Genomic DNA, 27345 nt, shown 5'->3' with positions numbered 1-27345 from the left:
TCTTATTTTACGTTTTGCTTTTTATCTTACTTCCCAAGCAGAAATTTGTTGGGTTGGTTTCTTACCTGCTAACACCCGTGTGTCCTGGGATTGACAGTTGGCTACCACAAGCTCTTTAAAAGGCTGTTACTGGGGTGCCTGGGGCGCTCAGTTGGTTAAGTCTCCAACTCTTGATTTTGGTTCAGGTCATGATCTCAGGGTTCCTGAGATGGAGCCTCGTGTTTGGCTCTGTGCTGACAGTGCAGAGCCTGCTTGGGATTCTCCTCTCTCTTTCCCTCTCTCTCTCTGTCTCTCTGTCCCTCCACTGCTAAATAAATAAATTTAAAAAGAATAAATAAGAATAAAAGGCTGATACTGATGGGCAGAGAGTTAGTATTCTAATTGTAAAAATATATAGAAGTCAAAAAATTAGAAAACATCCCTGTAACAATTTGACATTATTAGAATATGTTAGTTTTATGTTTAGGAATTTGTATGATTTTTTAAAAATAATTTTTATTTGAGTATCTCCATATTGTAAGCATTTTTTGAGTAATTTCTTTGTACCTGATAAGGAAGGCAGGAGTAAAGCAACATCAATTGTCTTGACTTTTGAATTTCCAAAGTCTTTCCTTAGCCTTTCAGCATAATCAGAATTGTAAACCATTATCCCAACTAAGTTATTGATAATTTTTTAACTATTATATATGATGCACATGAAATGAGGAATTGAGATCAATACTCTATAAACATGGAGACTTAAAATTTTTTTAATGCTCATTTATTTTTGAGAGAGAGAGAGAGCCCAAGTGAGGGAGGGGAAGAATGAGAGGGAGACACAGAATCCGAAGCAGGCTCCAGGCTCCGAGCTGTCAGCCCAGAGCCTGACATGGAGGTCAAACTCATGAACCGCGAGATCATGACCTGAGCCGAAGTCGGACAATTAACCGACTGAGCCACCCAGGCGCCCTGAGATTTTTATAAATAAAATCATTCTTTATCACTACTCACTTAGTAAATAGTTCATCACTGATTCACTGATCAGAAAATATTTGCAGTAAGAAAAATAATGTCTAATTGCACATACTGGCATCAAGTAATAAAAAATGGATAATAGATAGACATAGATCTTAATTATGTACTTCATTTCCTGAGAAAAAATATAATTTTGTTGACTTTTTCATCTGATGATAATGACACATCTAGATACTGTGAAAATAAAGCCATAGCAGCTACTTGAGGGCCTTAGACCAACTGGAGGTTGCTGCCGGGGGGGGGGGGGGGCGGTGGGGGGGGGATGAGTTAAATGCGTGATGGGCATTAAGCACTTGTTGTGCTGAGCACTGGGTGTTGTATGTAAGCAAAGAATCACTGCATTCTACACCTCAGACTAATATTACACTGTATATTAACTAACTGGAATTTAAATAAAAATGTATAAATTAATGAAAAAATAAAAATAAAATAAAATATATTGGTTATTTATATGAAAAAAAAAGTAGTCTGGACCAAAGTTGCAAATTATTTATGGAAGATGATCTCCTCTCTCCTTTTGTTATATGGAATATAAGTATTCACGCCATATAATTAAAGCAGGATATGAGGATAACTCTTTTCTCCATTTAAATATAATTTCCCCTTGGGGCGCCTGGGTGGCTCAGTTGGTTGAGCGTCCAGCTCTTGACTTTGGCTCAGGTCATGATCTCACAGTCATGAGATCGAGCCCCAGGTCGGTTTCTGTGCCGAGTGTGGAGCCTGCTTAAGATTCTCTCCTTCCCTCTCCCCCTCCCCTGCTTGTGCACGCTCTCTCAAAAAAATAAAATAAAAATAAATAAAAATCCTGAATATAATTTCCCCTTACTGGCTCTCAGTCTTCAAATAATTACACATTTGCATTGGAGTTCATTGAATCTAAATTGAGATGATACTATACTTCTATAGGGATATTTCCTGTGTTACTCAACAGAGGAATCTTTCAGATGAACTTGTCTATCTCCGATTAGATGCTTAGGATATGAGCATAACCTCAAGTACTAGTTTTTACTTTATCATGTATCTGTAGAAATCAAAGATACTGACTATGTTATTATCTGCCTTCTCCCACTTGAGTTTAATGTGTAAAACTAGGCATTATCTTTTTCACAAATAATATTTGGTTCATTTGTTAGTGATTAATTATATACCAAAGGGATATTGGTATAGAAATTATTGCTAAAACTTCTTCATGCTAGCTTTTTATTATCTTCATGAAGGCTTATAATTATTGTGAATTATTAAACATATATATGAATTCTTCAAACTCATTTATTTGTCAGAGCAAGCTTACCTTTTTTTTTTTTTTTTTGTAAAGTACGTAGTATTTTAGTTAGTTAGGGCCAGATCGTAAATATCTTAGGTTTTGCTGGCCATGTGGTCTGTGTTACAACCCTGCTGTCTTAGCATAAAAACAGCCATAAACAATACATAAATGAGTGTGCGTGGTTGGTTCCAATAAAACTTTATTTACACTAAGAGGCAATGGGCTAGATTTGGTCTTTGGGTCACAGTCTGCCAACTTCTGGCTTAGAGGAGAAACAGCCGTGGACCTGTAGAACACTTTGGTGAGAGAAACACTTGAATGACCGTGTCGATGTTGATGCTGCCCTTGTCCTGGCTGCCCGTTCTCTAGTGACCAGCCATCTCTCCAATCAGATAGCGGAAACGTGCTGGAGATTTCTCTCCCTGGCTTCACGGAGATTATCTTAATGAAGTTTTGAGATTTATGCACTGAGATCTGACAGTGACAAGAGGAAAAAATATAAATTATTTCTACTTATTTTCTCAGTAAGCAGACCCTCTTTTGCAGTCATCCTGATAGTTGGGCCAATCTTCGCTTCTGGATATATTTTCTATTGTACTGTGAATGAACGCACTTAGATGTCCTTTGAAAGTGACCTGCCATGGCTCCAGGATGGAGCGTGTTTAGCTTGTACATAGCGATGGGCCTCAGGAAACATGTTCTGGAAGATCTGTGAGCTCTCAGTGCGGGAGCCGTTTTCTTATGTTCTTCATGCTGTAGGTGCTGTGGTCAAGTCAGGTGTGAAATAAATGTTAATAAGCAATAAGCGAACTGATGGAAAATTATAATCTACAGGGCGCTTTCAATTGTAGGGGGTGAAAATACAGCATGTCGTGACTTCAAACTCGGCGTCTCGTTTAGCAATGACTAAATTAGAGATTAATTTTCTATGAGACAATTATCCAAGTTTCTGATCTCAGTTTTCCCCTTGCATTGTTGACTCTACCCGGAGAGAGAACACTGGTCCTGCGTTAGGACTGACATCAGAGGAAAGAGAAATTTTGGTGACTACAACAATGATTGTGACCCCATAGGTTGAAATTGCAAGTTATTGTTTACAAAATGCTATTTCAATCCTATCAGCTTATGATACTTAAAACAAAGGTTCCGGGTATGTGGCTTTTGAAAGACGAAAGGAAAGAAAGTAAAACTGAAATACTGGGAATTTTGCCTGCTGACACCCAGTTATGAAAAAGAGGAGACAAAGTTTCAAATGCTGTGGTGCCCAAAGTGTGCACTCATAAGTACCAAGCGGTACTGTATCATAATGGCTGGTCTCTAAGTTGTGGCTAATTAGGAACACCTGCAGACTCTTGCTATGCAAAGTGTGGCCCCCACACCAACAATATCAGTATCACCTGGGAGCCAGTTAAAAATGCAAAGTCTGGGGACGCCTGGGTGGCTCAGTCGGTTAAGCGTCCGACTTCGGCTCAGGTCATGATCTCGCGGTCCGTGAGTTCGAGCCCCGCGTCGGGCCCTGTGCTGACAGCTCGGAGCCTGGAGCCTGCTTCAGATCCTGTGTCTCCCTCTCTCTCTGACCCTCCCCCGTTCATGTTCTGTCTCTCTCTGTCTCAAAAATAAATAATAAAACATTAAAATTTTTTTTTTAAAAATACAAAGTCTGTGTTCCCATTCCAGACCTGCTGAATAGAACCAGAATTTTCACAACAGCCCTAGGTGATACATATGCATGTTAAAATGTGAAAAGCACTCGCCTAGATTTTTCTTCGGCATCTCCTACCCAATAGTTCAAAGGCTCACAGAAACACTTTATCATCAGGAAGGCAACTGGGAAACAAAGCAAACAGGAACTGCTGCACTGTACAAGCAGGTTTTCATATGCCCCTGAAATCCATGTGTAAAATATCATAGAGGGGCTCAAGGGACCCCAAGGGAATAGTGGATATAGGTTCATTCAAACCAGGACACTTTTGAAAAGGGAAGGGTCACTAGTCATAATGACACTGGGACATTAGGCATAAACTGAGACTGCCTTAAGGGACCTGGGACATATGGTCACCTCAGTTATAGCACCTAAGCCTTGTCTGGTGAGAATCCCTGAAAATATTAGCATTCTCTAGCCTGTAAAAAAAATGAAGGCGGAGAGATGGGAAGGTTAGAGCCTACAAGTTAAAAGGGGCGCCAATTACTCGTTAATTAAATTATTTTATTTCACAAATATTTATTAAGCCCTTTCCTTCTTTGTCGGGTATTTTATAGGCTCAAGGGAATGCAGAGGTGGACATAATACAATAGAACTTAACAGGACTAGATAATACCCTTTAAGCAATATTAAGAAACATGATTATAGAATAACAGTCAAGCTTGTGGCAGTCATAAAATGAAAGCATGTTTGTTCTATTTTTAATCCTGTATTTTTAAGAAAGTGATATAGTCTAAGGTTTTTAAATGCAGGAATTGTAAAACAATTTTAGATAAGTTCATGGAAGATGAATCCAGAAGTGATCATCAAGGCAAGTTAGGAAGTTAGTATTGGAGGAGGGATAAGAAAGTTATTTGGGATGATTACAAAATTAACTTGCCTTTCTCTAATGTGTCACCTGGATCTTCTGACACATATGGAACCCTGGGCCAAATGGGCCATGACGAAAATTGGAACACGTATAAGCTTTGGAGTTCGTGGTCCTTTGTGGGTTGTAGAATGGAGTATTTATCCTAAGGGTTTGTCCACCCTAAGCCGTATCTCGTAAATGAAAAGTACAGCATGTGCATTTTCCATGCTGAAAAATAAACATCAACCTCATCTTTTGTAAATAGTAATGCAATATGCTTAGTGAGATTTACAGATGCATCCGTTTAGATAAACAGTGAGAATCCTTATTAATAATTAGACCTTATGCAAGCCCCGTGGCCTTGTATACTACACAGGAAAATTATTTGATGACCACCACTCCTTTCCAGGGCCTAGAACAGATTCTAGCACATAGTAGGAAATCAATTACAATTTGCGGGACAAGTCAGTGAATCAGATGGTATTTCGGAGACGCCGAATAAGGAAAGCAGTATTCGTTGTTCCTATTTTCGTTCTTTTCGCCGAGTGCACAATTGCTCCGAGGCAGCTCACGTAGATAGTCCGAGTTCAGTGCAGGAAACCAGGAAGGGGAGGGCCACGATTGACCTTGTGGCTTTGCCAACTGTCTCTTCTATTCTGGTTTTGTTTCCTTCATTTGGAGAAGCAGATGTGCCTGCCCGATAGGGCGGAAGCCTGGAAGCCCCAAGATCTGGAGGTAACAACATCCTGGTCTCTCAAATTTCCTGGGTGATTCATTGGCCAGCCACAACTCCTAGATTCATCACTTCCAGAAACCCAACCCCATCACTGCTCTTGTGAAATGGGCTTATATCGAGGGCAAGTAACAGTAATTGGCAAATTATAGACAGCTATATCGTTCACACATATTACTTCGTGGGCTTAAAACCAGCTCATTTAAAACCTGAAATATTCCTTTCTTACAGCTGGTTCCACATGGAAGTACAGGTCAGTTTGTCCTGTGGTGAAAGATCTCTCACAAATGAAATTCACAGAAGGAGCCCAGACCCCTTTTCTTCCCATCTCTGAGGTAAAGACCTCTGTCTTCCTGTTCAAATGCCATGCGATCTTGCTGCTTCCTTGTGGTCCGCTCCAAATAGGATCATTTCGCTCTCCTCCAGCTTCAGCTTCTCTACGGCCCCCATTATCTCCTCATGTCAAAACTCCTCCGCAAGCAAACCCCTCCCGAAAGCCATCTCTTCTTTCTTTTCTATCTAAACCTCACATGTGGATAGTTTACACTCAAAGCTGATTCACATGTTCATCTCTGTTCATTCTGCCAGCACTCTCGAATCTCCTTTATTCAAGGTTATAGAAGACCTCGTCGGCGAATTCTGGAGGACGAGTCCTTATTGCATTGAAATTCGCTGGCCTTTGAACCCAGCTCGGTTTCTCCTTGGCAACCTCTTTTCCTCCGTGTCCCACAGCTCCTTTCCTTCTCTTGATTTCCTCTCACTCTTTTTTCAATTCCATGGCTTCAGCTACCCCTTACGTTGTTTTAGGAGCTTTTGTGTTGCAGGGAACGGAGACATGATCGATTATTTCAGATGGCACGGATTCATTATAAAGTTACAAGGCAAGGAAGGTAAGAGGAATAAGGCATCTTGATCCTTGAGAGAACTGGTGCACTCATCCAGGCAGGACTCAGAAGAAACTCCTCGCTGGGCAAAATGCGAGTCTTTAGTGATGCTAGACATTTACCAGGCTGTAGATTCGGCTTCACTCACTCTCTCTTCCAGTTTCTCTCCTCCCCACCCCTGACCCAGGCCTTACCTTCCGGCCTCAACGCCCCTCTTTTCTTGACCCATTTCTTCCCTCTACTCTCAAATGCCTTCTCTTGCCTTTCCTTCTCTTTTGCCTCTTGGTTTCTACTCTTTCTTTGACTATTCATAATTCCTTGGTATATACACTTTATTCTAGAACTTAAAACATTGCTATAATTTCCCTGCTTGCCTTCTGGCTGCTTTCAGTGCCTTCTGGAAGTAGGTGGAATATATATTTATGCACGTATATATGTATAAATGAATGGAGGAAAGAAGAAAATAAATGAATGCAGCTTTGAACCAGATCTAATTTCATCTTTGTGTCTTCAGTGGCTGCGCGTGATATAATGGTTTCCAGTTACCGAGCCCCTATTATATATCTGACATTATGTCATTTACATATATTTCTGAACTTCACACACTCCTAGAAAGTGATGGTATTTTCCCTTCCTTTGCATAGAAGGAATCTATGGCTCTCATAGACTAAATTACTTGGGCTAGATCCCAGTGCCGGAAATGGCGAAGCCAGGATTTCAAAACTGTTATGCTTTTAAGGAAATATTTGAATACCTGAGTAAATGAACATGCTGTATGGTTTTTTTTTACATTCATTTTTAAATAAAACAAACAGTAACCAAGGTATATTTTGGTAATAGTGATTAAAACAGCAATTGGTTAGTCTTTGGTGTCTCTAGAATTTTTAGCTTGTGATATAATACAGACCAACAGACTTGGAAGGCCTATTGGATGGGTCTTGAGACTTGGAAGGCCTATTGGATGGGTGGAATGAACTAGAAACATAATAAGAAATCCGGAGTGGCTTAAGGTGTTTCTCTGCACAGGCTCTGTTTTGCTCCATACGTTGGCTTTACTCTCAGGTTAGGCACAGGATGGCCGCGTCAATTCCAAGCGTCACATCGCTCTGTGACAGGGACCGGAGAGAGAAGTACAGGCCATGTCTTCCTTTCTCCTTCTTAGCAGGGGCCTTGCCTAGAATCCTCTTGAGGCCTCATCGGCTGGAATTGGGTTACATGCTGTGGCAATGACTGCTGGTTGCTGCCCCTTCCCCATGCCCACCTTTCACTGTGTCCCGCACAGCTCACTGTGGCCATGTGACCCATAAGGGCTTCCGGTTGGCTGAAGTACAGATGTGTTTCCCAGAGCTCAGGCAGCGGAGACAGCGCAGCAAAATGACAGACAAGTAAGCTGGTGGGGGCCTCCTCCCCGATGCCGTCGAGGCCATCGCAGTGCCCCAGGTTGCCTGACATCTGACTTCTTCCTCCAACAGGGGATTCTCCTTACATCATATTTAAAGCCACCGTTATTTTTCTTTCTTGCTCTTTTTGTGCTTGTTATGCAACTGAACTTAATCTGATACCCGTTTCCCTTCTTAAAACAGTCCCGGCGAATGTAGTGGTATTACCACAACTGACTAAAAATAATGAGGATCTATCACTGGAACCAGGGATGGGTCGGTTACCCTTCATCACGTGGGGGAGGGTTGCAGAGCTAAACAACGCCAGACCTCTGGAAGGAGGAGGGCAGGGGAAGTGACTGCTAGGTAGGCAACTAACAGGGGCTGCTAACAAAGTTGAGTAACTTTCCCAAGGTCACATGGCTAACTATCGGTAGAAGAGAAATTCCAACTTAGGTTGTCGAAAAGCAAGTTCAGTGGACCTACGTTTACCGGCTGAGTTTAGCTGACAATTTGCCATTGATATGCTGAAAGATACGAAAGGTTAGCAGTTACTTCTGCACTGGTGGGAACCAGATACATGTAGGGAATGTTCCGCTCACGTGGCAAAACGGCAGGCAGAACAGACCACTTCAGTTACATACTCAGCCTTGGGTAGTAATGGAAGGAAAATGTGCCTTGCTGATGTTGTTTGCCTGAGCCAACTGTTGAAATAGCGTGTGTTTCCCTAGCATGTGAACGGGGAGGCGGTGGGGTGGGGGTTGAGATGAGCTGGGATTATTTCAAGTGGTAGGAGGGAGCCATCCCACTTGTATGTTTGTGGGCTTCTCAAAGTTTGAGATAATTCGAAAAACAACCCGCACTGCGCCGTGCACAGCACATGGGTTTTCTTGTCAACACCATCCTGCTGCTGACCCTGGAAGTTTCACTTCCCCTTAACATACTGTGGCTCCATTTGGGGATGTGGCATAGCCCTTGGATTGCAAGGGTGGTGGCCTCATTAGCAATTTGTGGAACTCAGTAGCCATCTCAAAAAAGCAAAACCAGTAAGAATGAGACTGCCGCGAAATCCTGTAACGCAACCTGATCTTATGTGGCTTCACCGCTTTCTTCTCGTTTTAAGAAGGCCTTCAAAGTGAAGTATCAGAGGGAAATAGTGCCTTTGTTATTATATACCTGTATCTAGAGTGATTTCTCTCAGCCAACCGAAAAGGTGGGAAAAACATTTTGTGTTTGCAGACAGCATTTGCATAAGATTCGAAGGCAAATTTTATCTATGCGACTGACTAATGAATTGCTAATGGCCTTCAGTCCCGGTGGATTTTACAGAATGATTTCACTGATGCTGCAGGAGGCAGGAGAATGAAAGCAAATCTGAAGCCTGCAAGATCCCTGGAGAAGCATCTTCTTAGAACCTAAGTGAAGGGATATTTTGCTAAGTGTGAAGCAAGACAATATAAAATCAGTGTTCAGTAATGCTTTTGTTAAGACAATTAGGAACTTTGAATACACTGGAACCTGGTGGTAGGAAGTTTGGTACCGACACGCATTTTGGGCTAGTCTTTTGTTATAGGTTATATATGATTTGGAGGGTATACTGACAATACTTACAGGCAAGACTGATTATATCTAATGTTCCTGTAAGGGCGATTTACGGAACTAATTTGTCAATTGTAAATAAGTTTCTCTTACTATCTAGTGAAATTTATTCTTCTGTTATTCTGAGTAATTATGTGTTCCTGAATACAAAAAAAAGAAGGTTGCATATAAAAAGTTAGTTTTTTTCTGACATCACTAATTCAGGTTGGGCCAATTGTCTCACGGAAGATGAGTGTGACACTACCCGATTTGGGGGTGAACAGCTGTTGAAGGACTTGACGTTGACCTAAGGAAGAAATGACTTCTCATACCTAGTACCTGAACTGTTTGCTCTTTTAAGGAAATGCTATAGCAGATACTAATTTAAGACAGTATTACTACTCAATGGAGAATTTCCCCGTTCTGTTACATACAAAAGTCTTCTAAATAAGATGAATTTATTTTTAAGGAGATAATTGCCTCAGATTTAATTGCGACTTGCTGTAGAGCTTTACACTGAACTGTTCATAGACATGAATGGATGACCTTTACGATGAAGATTGAATGAAATATCCCCAACTGGTTTTTCTATTATAAAGCTGATAGAGTCAAATTATAGGAGAATTTACAGGAGAATTGAGATCACTCGTGGCTACCTGAGGAAAACAATTAGGCTACAGTTAAGAATAGAGTTATATGACCTAGGAATTCCATTCCTAAATGTCTTCCTAAGAGAAACGAAAACCTGTATCCGCACAGAAACATGTACGTGAATGTTTATGGCAACATTATTTGTAATGGCCAAAAAGTGGAAACAATCAAAATGTCCATCAACTGACGAATAGGTAAGCAAATGCGATTCATGCATACAACAGAATACTATTCAGCCATAAAAAGGAGAACAAACTGAGGGCAGCTGGAGGGAGGTGGGTGGGGGATGGGCTAGGTGGGGGATGGGTATTAGGAAGGGCACTTGTAATGAGCTCTGGGTGTTGTATGGAAGTGATGAGTCCCTGAATTCTACTTCTGGAACCAATATTGCACTGTATGTTAACTAACTAAAATATAAATTTAAAAAATTAAAGAAAAGAATGGTAAATGCTTCACTATGGGTGTACCTTGAAAACATGATGCTAAGTAAAGAATCCGGACACTACAGGCCCATACTGTATGATTGCATTTATATGAAATACCCAGGATAGGCAAATACATAGAGACAGAAAGCAAATTTGTGGTTGCTGAGACTGGGGAAGAGCAGAGTGGGGAATGACTGTTATTGGATATGGATTTGGGGGGGTGGGTGGTGATGAAAACATTTTGCAGCTGATGCGATGGTTGCACAATTCGCTGAGTGTGCTAAAACCCACTGGACTGCAGACTTTAAAATGGTGAATTTTATGGTATGTGAGTGATATCTCAATTTTTTTAAGTGATAGCTCAGGCACAGTTTGAGAGAAAGCAGACCTGGTTGGTAATTCTGGCTCAGTCATAGCAGACATGTATTAAGAAAATCACTAGGTCCCTAGCACACCGCTGGTCATGACTTATAGGATACCCAAGATGATCCCTGGGCTGTAAGTGACTTAGCACAGAGCAGAGCTGCTGTGCGTCGCTCAGGCGGATCTGTGCGGCCAGCTAGAGAGCCCCCATATTTGAAAAGCGCTGCAACGCTGGGGGAAGAAAGGAGAAGAAAAATACTACAGCTGTTTGAATGCAATAGGTAGAATTAGGAGTCTGATCAACTGCCCAAAAAACATATCAGATTTGGAGACCAATAAAGGCACGAGCCAAATCATGAGAGTGTAGGATACAGATTTCTCTAACTCCACCCCTCATCTAACTTAAAAAGAGAAAGAATTTCCCACCAACTGAATGGGAGAAAAGCCAGGAATCCTGTGAATCAGAGCCCCTTGGATTTCATCCATCTGCATTGCTCTGGAAGTGATTGAGTCCTATGATGAACCAGTGTCTGTAAAGAATGACGCATTGTGTATGTGTCTGTCATTTTGATATTAATTAAAAAGGTATCTAGAAGAAAGTGACTTCCCCGTTCAACGCAGTTTGGGGGTGGTTCCTAAAGCACAACAACATGGTAATTAAAATTCACAATGAAATGCTCAGAGACTGCACGAGCAAAAGCTGTGGCATTCCCAATTGACCCAAAGTATCCTCTCCTGGCAATAAAAGGTGAAAACGAATTAGTGGGAGGCACAGTCTCAGTTAGTACTAAGTGTGTAACCAATGGCAACGAAGAGGTAAAGTAGATATTTGAAAATGTAGTCCCTCCAACAGGTATGCCCTACAATATGTTCTGACCTTGCTCTAACTCTGTAGCACCATTTTCCTCCTTTCTGGGTCAAGGCAATGTGGATATTTTGTGTTATTTCATTATGCGATAAATTCTCAAGTTGCTTTGGTGTCATGTAACTGTACAGTGATTAAATGGATGTGACTGTTCTAGAAAGTTTTGTTAGTTATTAAAAGACACCTATATTAAAATGTCTTATAATATTATACCAAATAATTATATCAAATCATTATAGTGTTGAAGTGCAGTCTAACAAAATTCATTAATGTCCCATCAGACATAAGAAAAGTGTATTTTTGAAGAGACAAGTGAAAAAATTAACAGCGATCAAAAGGTTTAAGAAAAAAAAAACCCACGTTGACACACTACTATGCTATTTTGCCACAAAACAGCCCAAACCATGTTTTTATCACCCTGATGTCAAAATACTTCCAGTTAGGTTAGGATCATATACCCCAGTAAAAGCAGACAAGCAAATAGCCACTTGGCCTAACTAGACTTTCCACTGTTGATGAGTCATTCCTCATTCTTTAACCTGAATCCCCTGGAGAAAAAGTAGAAAGCCAAGCAGCAAGTGGCTACGGAGCTCCTGCTGGAGGCCTAGTATCTAAGGTGTTGTGGGGGATGTGAGAGCACACGAGGCATCATCTCATTCTTCAGAGGGCATGGATAGCCTATAGGGTGCTGGAAAACCTGTCTTCTACTCTGTCATCTTCAGAGTAGGATCAGCCTTACGTGAAATTCTAAAAAAAAGTTTGGTCCAGGGGCACCTAGGTGGCTCAGTCCATTGAGCGTCAGACTCCTGATTTCGGCTCGGGTCATGATCCCAGTGGCATGGGATTGAGCTTGCATTGGGCTCTGTGCTGTGCGTGGGGCCTGCTTGAGATTCTCTCTCCCTATGCCCCTCTTCCCCACTCATGTTCTCTCTCTCTCGCTCTCTCTGTTTCTAAAATAAATGTTTAAAAAAAATAAAGTTTGGGGCGCCTGGGTGGCGCAGTCGGTTAAGCGTCCGACTTCAACCAGGTCACGATCTCGCGGTCCGTGAGTTCGAGCCCCGCGTCAGGCTCTGGGTTGATGGCTCGGAGCCTGGAGCCTGTTTCCGATTCTGTGTCTCCCTCTCTCTCTGCCCCTTCCCCGTTCATGCTCTGTCTCTCTCTGTCCCAAAAATAAATAAAAAACGTTGAAAAAAAAATAAAAAAAAAAAAATAAAGTTTGGTCCAGGCCTTTATTCATTAATTAGCATGGACCTATTTATCAAGGAGGCTATGCCACCTGCTATACTTCTCAGCTACCCAGAGCCATCAGTAGACTTCTTATCTCCCATTTCTAAGTATCTCCTTCTCTCGTAACGAACCCCTGCATCTTGTTCATACCTCTCATCAAAACTGATGTGGGAGAATTGAATCACAACGGTGGGACCTCAAAGATCATTTGTTTGGTCTTTCACCCAAAGCAAGAATCCTTTTCTCCACACTGGGGATGGGTGAGCCAATAGTTATCTGCATGAACCTCTGAGCGTTAAGAGTCCCCTCACCCCTAAGTCACTTATCCTTGTGCCAACATTTTCTTTAGAAAGGATCTCCTTGGGAAAGGCCAGGCCTACTCCCTGTAATTCCCATTCAGTCATTTGACATCTTCTCTCTGGAAAGATAGGCCAGATCTACTACTGAATTCGACCGATAGCCAGTCAGCATTTCTTGTATCCCAACTCCAGACAGACTAAACAGCCTCAATTCCTTTAGTGGGCCTTAAAGTTTTATTAAGTGACTTTCCGGAACCTTCCCCTCCCATCCACACTGCCTTATTCAGGGCTTGCTGGATGCATCAGTGTCTTTAGACTTCAGAACAGTTTGTTGGGGTGCCTGGGTGGCTCAGTCGGTTAAGCGTCCGACTTCGGCTCAGGTCATGATCTCACAGTCCGTGAGTTCGAGCCCCGCGTCGGGCTCTGTGCTGACAGCTCAGAGCCTGGAGCCTGTTTCGGATTCTGTGTCTCCCTCTCTCTCTGACCCTCCCCCGTTCATTCTCTGTCTCTCTCTGTCTCAAAAATAAACGTTAAAAAAGATTTTAAAAAGAACAGTTTGCTGCTCCAGGAGTACTCTGGTCTGAATGGAGCCCAGCGCATTATCACTTTTCTTGAGTTGGATCTTCAAGTTCTTTTCATGCAACTCAAGTTTCCTCTACCTGCTTTAGCATTTTTGTCAGACTTCCTTTGGGCCTAGTGGACAATTGAAGAGCTCTACCTCTTTTTCAAGTCGCTTCTCTCTGATTAATTTTTGTTATAATTTAAATGCAAACTTCTCTATTGTGTTTGAATCTTTTTGCATTAGTCTCATCCTAAACATTTGGATCTAATTAAATTATTATACATAAATGGAAACTATATTAAAAACCCTAATTCTCTCTTTTATTATCTTATCTATTTTTCCTAGCTTAGTGCCACCTGCAATTTTGATAAGCATGATCTATATTTTCATGTAAGTTTTTGATGAAGATGTTGAGCAAGATGGGGCCAAGTTTCTGCCATTGTAGTTTTGTCCTCTTTGGTAATTTCTTCTTCAGTTCACGTGAATGTACAAGCATTTCTGCTGCATTTTACTGGCTGGCCACAAATGTTCCAGAAAAATTTGCCCAGTACTTGACCGAAATTGATCATTTATGTAAGCCTTCTGGCTCCATGGTAATGGGAGAAAAGGTGATAGATGGTCTGTTGAGGTGAAATATATTGAGACTGATGAACTATTGGGACATCCTTCTATTTGAAAGAACTGTATATTACTGTGTTTACCTATGACTTTGCTCTATGATAGATCACATTCCCTTCCTAACTAAAATTCTATGGCTAGTAGTCCTTATTTCACCACAACGGATGCCGATGATGATGATAATGATGATCATGGTCATGATCATGATGGTGGTGGTGGTGAACATCTCTCTCTCTATATATATATATCTATAATGTATGTATCTATATATCTGTCTTAAGGTGCCAGGCTCTGTCTTAAATGCTTTCTAATTATCATTTCACATGATCATGACAATAATCTTGTGGGATAGATATTGCACACTGACCCTGACTAGTTTGGACATTCACAACCATTAGGTGCTCTTTGGTAGATTGTGGAAGCCATTAAAGAAGTGGTGGTAAGGCTTCTAGTGCTCCATCGTATCCCTATCAGGTTTTACGAAAGACCAGATTCTCCCATACATATAACCATTTATTAGCCACCAGGCACCAAAAATCCAACCTCTCTTGTTAACTTGGCACCAAAAACTAAAAAGTTAGACTCTCTGTCCTTTTCGGGTATTACAAGCATCTCTTTGCATGGAAAGTTTGCCTGATGCAGTCCTAAAAGATTGTCGGCTCTTTAGAAATCCCGGGCAGCGACTTTTCTAGAATATGACTGCGCCCACTTTACGAGCACACCCTCTCCAGTGATGGGGTCAGAGAGAGTGATCAGAAAGTCCTGAGAGGAAGCAGCGCAATTAGGGAAGAAGGAATTGAAACAAGGAGGGATCTGGCAAAAATTCATTTGGGCCGCTTGCCACGTGTGCAAACGCCTTATCCTAAACTGGGTTTGATCAGCTACCAAGAAATAGGTGTGGCCCATGGGACAACTTAGCCCAGATTAACATATTTGCCATCGTTTTTTTTGGCAGGGGGGCGGTATACTCTAGCTTTATTGTTGAGCAAGACAGATTGCTTCTGGTCAAACAAGAATAGCCTAACAGATACATCAACACTAAAGACTTCGAAGCACTGGTCAGGATTGGCAAAGTCCCTTAAAGGAAGGAGTTTAGTTCTTGGGGTGACTTGAAATTCGAACTTCTTAAAATAGCTGTTTTTATTTTAAAATGCTTTTGCTCGGGAGAGAGTACCGTGTGGAGTCAACACCTTCTTCTGTTTTCCACCGCACCATGCAGGTTAACTTAACTTGGATGGAGAAATTATTTTTTGCCTTCTTTCCAAATGCCTGTTAGAGAATACTTTCTTCTGGGGCTTACCTCTGTGTATTGATCAGACTGAACAGTCCAAGGAGCTGTGGCTACCCCAGGAGTGGATTTTTGTTGCAACTTCTGCAATAGTGCAAAGGATGATGCTTTTAACAACCAATACAGATGTGCGTCCTTGCAACTTTCAGGTTGGAAACATGCCAGTGAGGCAGTAGTTTCTAAGCTACCCCAGATGGAGGTGGTGCTGAGTGTGCTTGAACTTGATAACACACTTTGAAGACATCTTGAAAGGTCAGTTAGCATCCAAACTGTATGAAAAAGCAGTATGTCTATCTACACATATACACAGTGTATATACACCAATCTAGATGAACATGATATGGATACATAGTATAAAATTAGCCACTGGTTGATATTTATGTATATTATATAACAACTAAAAGATCGTCCTCAGGCATTTATTATAAGAAATAAACCCAAATCTGCTCTTACTTCATTTCAGATTCCCCGTGGGTGCTAGGATATTTTATCCTTGCGGATGATGAAGTAAGAAAGATGTAACACTAAAGCCGAAGTGTCATTAATGACCCTGTACTGGAGATCATTCAGCTGTGCTGGAATCTCTTCCGGTCCTCTCCCTGGAGGACAGGTCACTGTACTGAGCTTGGCCTTTGTCTCTGCCCCTGCCCTTTGGTGAAACATTGATCAACTGACTTAAGAAGGTATCAGATTTGGGAAACCCTCTGCTCTTTCATGTACCGCTCTGGTCTCCAGTGGTCCCTGTGCTATCTTGAAGGAAATAACAAAAGCTCTGGCTTTCTTCGGCTGAAAAACCTGAAGGTGTATTGAATGTACCTGCTTCTGCGTTGCCATTGCTTCACTTGGGCTGGTAAACAGTGTGCATTTTTAAGGCTCCTAGGCAGTGAATATTTTTCATCTCCTCGCAGATTACATCTCTTTTGTTGCAATGGTAGCTCTGTATGTGCGTGTAGAAACTATTCGGGTCTGTAACTCATCAGCTTTTACCAATTCTCTTTGCCATTGATGAGGACAGTAACTTTTGCACGTATAAGTTTCACTAATCCAAGAGGACCGTTATGTAATAGAGAGTCTCTCGGTTTGAGAGTCTCTCGATTTGAATATGATGTCACTTAGGTCCCAGCTCTAATCTTGATTACAATTCTTTCACTTTCTGTCCCATGGCTGAGCATCTCCATGTTTTGGCTGGTTGTCCTACAGTTGTATTTTTGGCCTGGGGAGGGCCAGTTAAGAATGTAGATGAACAAGTACAAATCAATCCCCAGAGCAAGAGAACAACAGTTAAAGGACACAGTTCAAGCCTGGATCATGGTTCATCTTTTCCCCCAAGAAAAGACAAAGACACTTCTGCATAGATGAAAACATATTTGCATAGAACATTGTATGGTGGGGTGTGTGTGTGTGTGCACGTGCATGTGTGTGATGTGTCTAAAGTGTCCTAGGGGCATCTGGGTGGCTCCGTCGGTTGAACATCCGGCGCAGGTCATGATCTCATGGTTTGTGGGTTCGAACCCCACATCGCGCTCCACACTGACGGCACAGAGCCTGCTTGGGATTCTGTCTTCCTCTCTCTCTGCCCCTCCCCTGCTCAGGCACACATGCATGCTCTCTCTCTCTCTCTCTCTTGCTCTCTCTCAAAAATAAATACATAAACTTAGAAGAAATGTATAAGGTGTCCTAATGAGTGTGTACATGTATACGTGAGTCAGGGGAGAGGTAGGTCTGTTACTACATTAATGATGACGGTATTAGTTATTAGTTACCATTAGTTACCATGGTCGTGTGCTGAGTGTTGTACCTGCCGTACGTTTATCTGTGCGACGGTTTATTATAACAACACCCAAGCATTTCGAGAATGGAAAGGTAAGGATTGATCTGTCAATGTCTAAGGGTCTCCCAACGTGTGGTCCACAACCGTGTTTGTCAGTGAGTTGTTTGGGCCTCGGCAGGAATTTTCCCACAGAAAGGATGTTCTAACTGGCAGGCTCCCAGGACCGCCCACAAATTCATTTAACCATAACAGAGCTGATGAACACTGTCAGGGCTGGAGTTGGCTTCCAAGTGGGAAGTCAGCCTAGTATTAATAGCACAGTTCCAGCTGCACTGTGGGCCCAGCGGACTTCTGATGGACCTGCCTGGGAACCAAGGCACTCTTGGTTTCATTTATGGGAAATGGATTCCTTGGTGAGCATGGCGGGAAGGGACTACTGTGGAGGCACGAGAATCATGGCTTCCCACTTCTCCCACCTGCTCTAACACTACCAACACCAGTGTCCAACAGGAAGAGACCAAGGGGAATCCTTCTCCCGCCTTCAGACCTGGGGAGAGCCCGCCCTAGTCCTGGTCCGACTCGCTTGGGCTGGCTGTTCCCACGTACAGGATATTTGTAAGTTGGGTGTTTCTAGGTCACCTGTGTTTCATTATGTGACATAGGTATCTATTTTAACATGGTAGCTGTTTATCCCGGCAATGTTAATTTAGAATTTAAGGATGTGTTTTTACTGGAAAAACTTTTATTCGTTTTGACTAATTTCAGCCCCAAGTATGATCTTATGCTTCTTCAGTGGGTTAAAAGTCATTATTTTTCTGCAAACTGAAGGGTGTGCGTGGTTGCAGTAAAACATCCCATTTTCTGGCTATAGGAGGAAACGAGAAATGTGTGTGAGATTGGAATATGACTCAAAGGTGTATGAACTGAATATGACCGAGACAAACCTTAAGGAATTAAAAATCGTGGTTGTACTCAAGGGAGCTCTTTTTCACTAGTGTATTTGGAAATATTTCAGGCCGTTGTTTTTCTTCAGACAAAGGTATTCGAGTTAGAAGATTTTCCTCCCCTTGGAGCTCTTTGAATATATAAATTTTAAAATGGATTTTTAAAGACTAAATGGCAACCGGTAACTTATTTTCTGTTAATCCCAAGTAAATATTTCTGTGCCGTATCCAAGGTGTATTCTGGGTGCATAGGACCCAAAGGGAAACTAATGTGTTCGGTAACTTGATTTTCTTCCTTTTTTTCATTATTCACAGATTGTCAGATTCATCCTGTTTGGGCAGTAAAAATGTGGGAACTTGTAAGCGAATAACAATTTTAAAGCATAAATCAACTGAAATGTGTAGGCAAACTTGGCGGATTCTTAGGAGGTCTCTTGATATGTCTGAACCACACTTCTTTATTCTGGGGTTCCACGATTGTGGGACACAATCATAAATGCAAAAGGAAGGGGGCGCCTGGGTGGCTCAGTCAGTTAAGTGTCTGTCTGACTCTTGGTTTTGGCTCAGGTCACAATCTCACGGTTCGTGGTTTTGGGTCACGATCTCATGGTTCGTGGTTTCGAGCCCCCCACCAGGCTCTGTGCTGACAGTGTGGAGCCTGCTTGGGATTCTCTCTCCCTCTCTCTCTGGCTCTCCCTCTCTCTCAAAATAAATAAACTTAAGAAAAATAAGTGCAAAAGGAAGATTTTAGCACCAAAATTACATACATCTTGAAAATATTGGGCCTTTTCAGCACCCCCCCCCCCCGGCCAAACGTTGAAAAACTCTCGGGAGTTTGAACTGCTGAGACACGGAACAGAACTCTTCTTCCAGAAGACTTGTTGAGGAAAAATTACATTTTAGGGTTACGAGTATAGAAGTATAACACAAACAATTCATAGTACTTAACAATCCTCTGTAGATAAGTCTAGATTATCTCTACCATATCTCTTTATTTCATCCAGCCCCATAAGTACATATTTGGGGAAGTAAAAGTGGGTGCACAGGATTTTCAGAGTGGCAGATCTATTTGGAATCATTCTAACCTAATCGCTCATCTTGTAGGAAGGGGAAGCGGAGACCAAGGGGTTCAGTGACTGCGGCAAGGCTCCTGCTAGTGAGGGCGGAGCTGGGTGGGTGATGGGAGGTAATGCTGGGGAAGTCATTGGCTGTTGAAAGTTGTCTCCCGAGTTTACTTACACCTCTTCACTTCACCCTCACAACAGCCTTGCAAGGCACTGGGCCATATTCCAGTTTTAGCAAGGAGAAAACCGAAACATGGGGGATTCTCTAACTGCTCAAAGTCAATAGGCAGTAAAAGGCAGAGAAAGGATTCGAATGCACAGCTTCCCAAGGTCTTGTGTCCCCATTGTGTCCTAGTTCCCAGGCCTCCGTATAGCCTAAAATACAGGCAGCATCCATTCTATATACATGTTTATGTATATCAAGAGCATCTGTATTTGAGCAACCACTCTGGTTACTGAATTTGATGGGTAGTAGTCTGGGACATTTGGTCTCCTTACCTTACTTTTTCTGACAAAAAGGATTATCCTTCTCCTACTGGATTTAATAATATTCCAAAATTTGTCTTCAATTACCACTTCATTTTCTTGTTTGGAAAATGTATACTTTGAAATGTCTAACTCCTCTCTATTTAGATCTGAAGAAGAATGTACTTTTTTCTCTCATTCGGTGATTTGTTCATTGCTCATAATATGGGCATCCTAGGCTTTGGAGGTACAGCTCTGAATAAAATAGGCACACATCTGTGTCCTGGGTGATACTTTCATTCTGCGGTGTCAGGGGATAGCCAGCAAAGAGCAGAAAATAAAGTAAGTGAGATGAGGTCACTGTCCTAGAAACAAAAAAATAAAGAAATAAGGTACAATATCAGGGAATGGAGACCCCAGAAAGATGAGGTGAATTCACTCACAGAGAGAGTGAATTTGGGAAGTATTTGTTATCACATTATTGGTTCAGTGAAAAATGCTAGTAAGTGTCTGTTGTTTTGTTTTTTTTTTTTTCCAGAGAATTCCTTTCCAAAACCATGATGCTCCAATCCCCACCAGTGGTCTCTGTCACCATCCTCGTGATACATCTTTCCGCCCCCCCCCCCTTTGTGGCAATCGTTGTTATCTCTGTAGTACAAAAAAACAGGAATAAAATGAATTTCCCACAAATCTAAGGGCGCTGTGAATAGAGAGCAGGACGAGCATAGTGCCTTCTCTACTTTTCTCAAGCATCTAATTCATATTTACAGGGTAGGAGACTAAGTCTCAAAATGTTGAAGTGACACGCCCAGAATCGAGTGGTGCTCATTATTTCATTTATCTAGCGAGTTCTGGATTGAGTTCTTACAGTGGGCCAGGCTACTGAGATGGACCCAGGAGATTCGACAGGACTCACAGGAGATGGTCTCTGGTCTAGAGGCACATAAAGGGACCTCTGACCCCTACCTGGTGCTCTTTCTCCTATACCATGATGGAGAACTTCTCTGTTTTCCGGGGTCTTAGACAAATGAGAATGGCGTTCCCATTTATCTTTATATTTCCCACTCTGCACTTCAGGTAGACGATAGCCTCCTCAGTCCTGAAGGCAGCGGCCAATGGGACACCACTGAGTAGCGATAGCTTCCCCATCATTATATGGAAACATTTTCTTTCTTTCACTATGAAGACAAACTTGATATTGATGAATCTCTCCCTTGAAGAGAAAGGTCTCCAGATGCTAATCCGTGGAGTGTGCCTACCAGCCATTCTGTCATTTCTCATATTTCTCCGGGTCCACGGGGATCTCCGAGAGGATTGCAGCTCAGTGAGTGTGTGGTTATTCCATTATCTAGGGGTGGGGCTCACATTTCCATACGTGGCAGTGGCCGGCTGGTACCCCAAATGCTTGGATGGAGTGGAGTGGAGGCAATTGCTCTCTTGGCCATTGGGTATGCTAGGGTCGTTTCCCCATCTTTCCCCCATAACAGGAATGCCACGGGCATTTCAGTTCCTGTTCTGTATTCTCGTCTTCACCTGCTTGATTAGAATGATACTGCTGTGGATAATAAAGACTTTGAATCTATATCAGCTTCCTAAGGAAACACAAACTCGGATCGAACTACAGTGGACGCTCCACCGAAGTTCAAAGGAAATAGGATTCCGGTTGCCTTGGCAACCATAGCTCGGCACTCTCTTTGTTTTATTACTTACTGTTTTCCTATTTTGTGATCATTTTGAGGAGAAACAAAGGAAATCGTATCAGTAGGGTCTCATTTTCAATTTATGAGGCTGCTGGGAATGGCACAGCTTTATACAGCTACAAAAGTACCTTCTTTTCTTCAAATTTCTCCAAGCACTGGAAAGTCCAGGCATGTGAAATGAAGTAAAAATAGGCTATTACTTATGTTGAAACATAAATGTCATCTTTACTCTCTATAAAGGTATTATTTGTAAAGGACTAAAAGAAATCATTTTTATATTTCTCTCTAGCATACAGCTATGACTTCTATATTTCTTCAAAAAGGGAAGGATTCTTGGTCAATGAATTTCCATAGGTACTTTCACATGTAATGCTGTTGTTCAACTACAAATAGCTGTACAATTAAAATAGTTTTACTCTAGGAAAGGGCCAGTTTGAGAGACTGTCACACAGTAACAGTTTAACATGTTAAATTATACATCGTCAATACATCCTCTGTCAGGTTTCCTTTGTAGGCTACCTCAGTTATTTATGTATTTTTTAATTTATTTTTCACTTATTCATTTTTGAGAGACAAAGCATGAGTGGGGGAGGGACAGAGGGAGGAGGAGGCACAGAATCCGAAGCAGGCTCCAGGCTCTGAGCTGTCAGCACAGAGCCTGACACGGGGCTCGAACCCACGAACCACGAGATCATGACCTGAGCCAGTCGGACGCTTAACCGACTGAGCCACCCAGGCGCCCCTACCTCAATTTTTTAAAAGACAAAAAGTGGTAATTAATATTTCAATTGTTATAATTGGCTTATTGGTGTTAAAAGAAAATATAGAATACATGTATATTATCATTTGACTGCAATACAAAAAGTCATTAAAATTTTTTATTTTGTCGAATCACTTATGATTAAGCTTCTGTGGGAAGATTTTGTATGTTAATACCCTAGGACAGGAGTTCAGAAAGTTTTTTTGGTAAAGAGCAAGATGGTAAATATTTGAGACTTTTGGCAGGGGGACCGTAGGGGTTTTGTTGTAACTACTCACCTCTGATATTGTAGCTGAAAGCGTCCAGAGACGATATGTAAAGGAACAGACCAGGCTGTGTTAAATTATTACTGTATTTACAGAAAAAGCAGACTGAATTTGGCCCGCAGGTTGTAGTTTGCCAAATCCCCCACCAGGAGAAAAATTATTCTCTTTACTTATCTGATTACAACCCACACGTGAGTCTAGTGCTTTAAGCAAATTGGTACCTTTATTTTTTTTTAAATTTTTTTTAATGTTTATTTTTGAGAGAGAGAGAGAGAGAGAGGGCATGAGCGGAGGTGGGGCAGAGAGAGAGAGAGAGGGAGACACAGAATCCGAAGCAGGCTGCAGGCTCCGAGCTGTCAGCACAGAGCCCGACACGGGGCTCGAGCCCATGAACCGTGAATTCATGACCTGAGCCGAAGTCGGACGTTTAACCCACTGAGCCACCCAAGCACCCCTACAAATTGGTACTTTTACAAGATGTGCCTACAGGGCTGTCCTCATACTCACTTTTGTGTAAAATGTCACAGTTGCTACCACATTGGTTTCTAGAGATGGAGAGAAGTACAGGAGGGGAGAAGTTTGCTTTGTTTAAAAGCTGGTAGAACGTTTGACGAAAATAAACGAGTAAGATCTCCTTACACACTGGGCAAGCTCAACACTGGTCTTGAATGTCAAAGGCCTAGTGTCCCCTCCCTGCAAAATGCCAGCAATGTACACAGAACCAGGCACTGTGAGGTGGGACCCCTTTGCCTCCAGCTGGCCTCTCCTTCCCTATGTTATCTTTATTTCTCCTCCAGAGAATTCTCTGGTGCTTTGTCCAAACTGACTTTAACATACTCTTAGTTTCAATCAAATATCTCAAACACTGAGAAGTATAAAAACTAAAAACACATCTGTATATTTGTTGTTCAGATTTGATAACCATTAACATTTGGTATTGCTTGCTTTGGGTATTTTGATCTTTTTTTTTTTTTTTTCAAAAAAGAAATAATACATGTGGACACAACTGAAGCTGATACCACATTTCTAATGTATATGATTCATCTACATGCTAACAATTTTCAAAGGGGCAATTTATTTTCAGATGAATTTGAATCCTTTCCTACTTATTAAAATGAGTTACCGAGAGCCAAGAGGATAGAAATATTAGTGATTCTCTTTTAGATGTGCACATTATTGTTGGTGCATGGTGGGACTAGTTTGATCTGATCTGATATGGTTCTCTGTCCATCCAGAACTAAATGACACTCCTGGTTTACTCTCAAGACAGACTTTGCAGGTTCCCCACACCTCTTGCCTATTGTAAATGAGGTGTGCTTTCAAGAGACAGTAAAGATAAATCATCCTGGTTCATAATAGAAGACTGGATACAGCTTTCCATTTCAATGGCCACTTTTTCAAGCGCAGTATTTTTCTCTGCTGCCCTTAACACACTTAGTGCTTTGAGGAACAAGTGCTTTTACAAATATTCTCCCTTTGATCCTTGGGACATCCTATGTGAGGGTTAGAACAGATAGTATTGCACCCATCTCCCAGGGAAGGAAATTAAGGCACGGTGATGTCAGTACAGTGTTTGTAGGTCTCAGCTGCACCTCAGCAGCACCTAGTGAGCTTTGAAAAAGTACCTAGAGATTCCTGAGCCCTACCCAGAGATCTGATACAACCAGGCCGGGATGGACTGTGGCATCAGTATTTTTAATGGATTCCACTGTGCAGCCAAAGTGGAGAGTTCCCAGTGGACCAGTAGAACAGGTCCAAATCATTTAACCCTACGGTTCTCAACTGGGGACTACTTACCCCTCCCCGGGGACATTTGATAATGGGACATTTTTGATTGCCACAGCTTTGGGGGGCGGGGCGGGGCGGGGCGACTGGCATCTAGTGGATAGAGAGCAGGGCTACTGCTAAAACATCCTGCAGCCTGCCTCCAACGGAGTACTATCTGGCCCTGAATGCCAATAGCCCTGAGGCTGAGAAACCCCCATTTAACCTGTACGTGCTGGACTAAAGTGTCTCTGACTCTAAGCCATTGCTCTCTCTTCAGACCCAAGCTGCTAGGTCATTCAAATTAGTCGTCTTCCTATTACTGCTCCAATAGCTTATATTTTAAGTAGGTTGTTCTTGGAAGCTAAAATGTTTATGATGACTTTAGTTTCTCAGGAACTGGGTGATCTTGTGTGAGAACTACACCAGGATCCGCAGAAATCCTTTTGTTAGAATACCAAAAGTAACACAAAACTGACCAATAAAAACCCCTCACAGCATCCAAAAGAAGAGAGGAGCTATTTCCAAATTTAAGTGTATGTATGTCTGATCCTAAATAAGAAATGTGTATTGAAGGAGTGATTATCAGACCTGACCATGGGGTCAATCCCCGGGGGCGGGGGTAGGTGTGTGAAAACAGACTCCCGGACCCCCACTCCCAGGAGTGTCTGATTCTGTAGATCGGGGGTGGGTTTCAAGCACTTGAATTTCTTTTTTTTTTTTTTTTTACTTTTTAAAATGTTTTTATTTATTTTTGAGGGAGAGAGGGAGGGAGGGCATGAACAGGGGAAGGGCAGAGAGAGAGGGAGACACAGAATTGGAAGCAGGCTCCAGGCTCTGAGCTGTCAGAACAGAGCCCGACGCGGGGCTCGAACTCACCAGCTGTGAGATCACAACCTGAGCCGAAGTTGGATGCTTAACTGACTGAGCCACCCGGGCACACCCCCACACTTCTTTTTTTTTAAGGTTTTATTTTTTTATTTGTTGGGGGAAGGGCTGAGAGAGAGGGAGAGAGAATCCCAAGCAGGCTCCACGCTGTCAGCGCAGAGCCCTATGCTGGGCTCTATGCCATGAACTGAGATGGTGATCTGAGCCGAAATCACAAGTTGGATGCTCAACCAACTGAGCCCCCCAGGCGCCCCTGCTCCCACTTCTAAGATCAACAGGAGCTGGCTACAGTGAGCTTCGTGCGAAGAACGTGCATAATGTTACGAACACGCAACTCTCCACCTAATCAGAAATGAAAAGATGCCAGTTCGGTGAGACATTTCACAATGCATCTGGCTAATGAGAGCATGTTTCTGAAGGTACCTGATACACCTTCTTCAAGTTATAAGTAGATGCTTAGATGAAAACAAAAATGACCTGAACCAATTTTTTCCTTCACTTCGGATTCCTTGACATACGATCGTGGAAGGGTGGATAGATAGCTAAAATTTCAGCCAAATGTATTGCCCATCTATAAAATAACACACCTAAAATAATTAGAATATTAGCACGGGTGGCCAAATAATTTTAAAGTGTGGAATTAGAAACCTATTTTGCGTGTTTCAGGAACAAGTCAGTTATTTTCCAGTCCATCGGCCAGTGACACTTTACGGACAGCAGGGATTGAGATGGTGTGTTTTGTGACTTTCTTAACTAGCCTAAAGTCAGATACTATAGCATATTTTGTAGGTGAAAAATCTAAACCCCAAAGTGGCAGAATTCAAGAGTACCTGTGCCTTATTTTCTACAGCAAGAGCTCAAGGCATAATATCCTCTTATCTTTGCCTCTTACATATTTTCTGAATCCCTTGATAGTGAAGATTTTTTTTTTTTATTTCTTTCTAGAACCTGGCACATTTCCTAGTGCATAGCGAGTGATAATTACATGTTCGTTGCATTTACTTAAATGGGTATACCAGAAGTCTGTGCATTTCTGTATTTCATGAATGTCAAATAATATATTTTAGTTCCATTTAAATTTAGGATCCTCACAAAGAGAATCCAGTCCATACTGTCCAAAATGCAAACTTTTCATTGTGAGCAAAGGATTAAGAAAAACAAAGGGAAACTATGGGAGAATTTTCCAAGAAGTAAGCACTCCTTTGCCCTGGTATTGATGATATATATGACAGTCAGCAGTGATAAGACTTCCAAAGGATAACTAGATAACCCTGTATTGTAAAATATAGCATATATGCATATATATGCAATATAGCATATAGCATAATGTTATAGCATAACATTAAAACTACTGAGAGAACACATAAAATCTAAGGATCGAAAAAAAAAACCCATACCTATTAGCATCATACTGCTGTTGTGTGTTTAAGAGCAAATTGGGAGGTTGCTATGGCATTGACTCATGCGTGCATAGCAACAGAACGAGCTCAGTGATTCAGCTCGATAAAAGAGGAAATTAGCTCACCATTTCCCTTTCCCCAAATCGGAGTCAGATATCCAAATATTTCATTTTGAAATGGTATATCCATCAACATGTTCTAATGGATAAAAGTCAATAGTGGGGGTTGGGGGAATGGTCACAAGATAAAAAACGTATGCCATGTGCTTATTTTAGAGTGTACAGTTCATGCCTAAAGAATCTATTAATATTGTGAATTCGATAGAATGGAGTTTCTCAGTGGCATATGTTGGGTGAATATACAATGATGAGTAATAATTTGGCAAAAGGCAACAATTTATCAGCCTATATAACTTCATTCTAATGAAAGTTGATCGTGATAATATTTTGAGAAAGAAACGTTGTCCAGCTGTGAAACTATAATTCTCTGTGTGCAACAGCCCTCCAGGGAAGGGATAGATTTTGCCAGCATAATATGTGAAGTTTAGTCATTATCAACTGCACAAAGCAGAGGTCAGCTGTGGGTGTATATGTGGGAGGCACCATTATGAAATCAGTCCAC

General features: G+C 41.8%; 1 protein-coding gene across 6 annotated transcripts in view; it reads left to right on the top strand.

Moving 5' to 3' along the window:
• Positions 1–27345, top strand: part of ARHGAP6 (Rho GTPase activating protein 6) — a 454675-nt gene that overhangs the window by 271091 nt on the left and 156239 nt on the right. Inside the window, exon 1 of one of the 6 annotated variants that reach the window (XM_058713355.1) lies at positions 17855–18088. The exons of the other annotated variants lie outside the window; for them this stretch is intronic. The gene's annotated coding sequence lies outside the window, so the exon portion shown is untranslated. Of the gene's footprint in view, positions 1–17854; positions 18089–27345 lie in introns of those variants that run through there. 6 annotated transcript variants of the gene reach the window in all.

The sequence above is a fragment of the Neofelis nebulosa genome, chromosome X, assembly GCF_028018385.1.
Source record: "Neofelis nebulosa isolate mNeoNeb1 chromosome X, mNeoNeb1.pri, whole genome shotgun sequence".
NCBI classification, from domain to species: Eukaryota; Metazoa; Chordata; class Mammalia; order Carnivora; family Felidae; genus Neofelis; species Neofelis nebulosa.
Note: the sequence above shows the minus strand (reverse complement) of the source record. Positions and strands in the feature narration are given on the sequence as shown.